This window comes from Calidris pugnax, unplaced genomic scaffold (assembly GCF_001431845.1).
Source record: "Calidris pugnax isolate Ruff unplaced genomic scaffold, ASM143184v1 scaffold29, whole genome shotgun sequence".
In the NCBI taxonomy this organism is placed as follows: domain Eukaryota; kingdom Metazoa; phylum Chordata; class Aves; order Charadriiformes; family Scolopacidae; genus Calidris; species Calidris pugnax.
In genome coordinates, this window is record NW_015090768.1 from 2081764 (window position 1) to 2082971 (window position 1208).

Sequence of the window (1208 nt, forward strand, 5' to 3'; positions counted from 1 at the left end):
CTGATGGAGCTGGCACCCCAACAGTCCTGCACCCCAACAGCCCTGCTCCCCAACAGACCTGCTCCTTAACAGACCTGTACCCCAACAGCCCTGCTCCCCAACAGCCCTGCTCCTTAATAGCCCTGCGCCCCAACAGACCTGCTCCTTAACAGACCTGTACCCCAACAGCCCTGCTCCCCAACAGCCCTGCTCCTTAATAGCCCTGCACCCCAACAGCCCTGCTCCTCAACAGCTCTGAGCCCCAACAGCCCTGCGCCCCAACAGCTCTGCTCCTTAACAGACCTGTACCCCAACAGTCCTGCTCCTTAACAGCCCTGCGCCCCAACAGCCCTCCTCCCCAACAGCTCTGTGCCCCAACAGCCCTGCTCCTTAAAAGACCAGTACCCCAACAGCCCTGCGCCCCAACAGCCCTCCTCCCCAACAGCTCTGTGCCCCAACAGCCCTGCTCCTTAAAAGACCTGTACCCCAACAGTCCTGCTCCTTAATAGCCCTGTACCCCAACAGCCCTGCACCCCAACAGCCCTCTGCCCCAACAGCCCTGCTCCTTAAAAGACCAGTACCCCAACAGCCCTGCGCCCCAACAGCCCTGCTCCTCAACAGCCCTGTGCCCCAGCCCCAATATCCCTGCACCCCAATATCCCTGCGCCCAAAAATCCCTGTGCCCCAACAGCCCTGCGCCCCAACAGCCCTGCTCCTCAACAGCCCTGCACCCCAACCCCACCAGCCTTGCTCCCCAGCCCTGCCTGGTCCTGCACCCCAACAGCCCTGCTCCCCAACTCTGCCAAGTCCTGCTCCCCAAACCCACCAGCCCTGCTCCCCAACCTCACCACTTCTACTCTCCAACCCCATCTGGTCCTGTTCCCCAACCCCACCAGCCCGGCTCCCCAACCCTGCCTGGTCCTGCTCCCCAATCCCACCCACGTCTCTCCCCAGTCCTACCAGCCCTGCTCCCCAATCCCGCCTGGTCCTGCTCCCCGCCAACCCCTGTTTCCCAGCCTCACCCAGTCCCACTCCCCAATCCCACCCGTGCTACTCCCCAATCTCACCATCCCTGCTCTCACCAGCCCCCACGGCCCTGTGCCCCAACACTGCCTGCTCCTGCTCCCCAATCCCACCTGGTTCTGCTCCCCAATCCCACCTGGTTCTGCTCCCCACCAGCCCCGCACCCCAGCCCTGCCTGGTCCTGTGCCCCCCCACCAGCCCTGCTC

The 1208-nt window shown here is 63.9% G+C and overlaps 1 protein-coding gene across 2 annotated transcripts in view; it reads right to left on the reverse strand.

The window, feature by feature from the left end:
* Nucleotides 1-1208, reverse strand: part of PDE4B (phosphodiesterase 4B) — a 255754-nt gene that overhangs the window by 31777 nt on the left and 222769 nt on the right. The gene's annotated exons all lie outside the window — the stretch shown is intronic.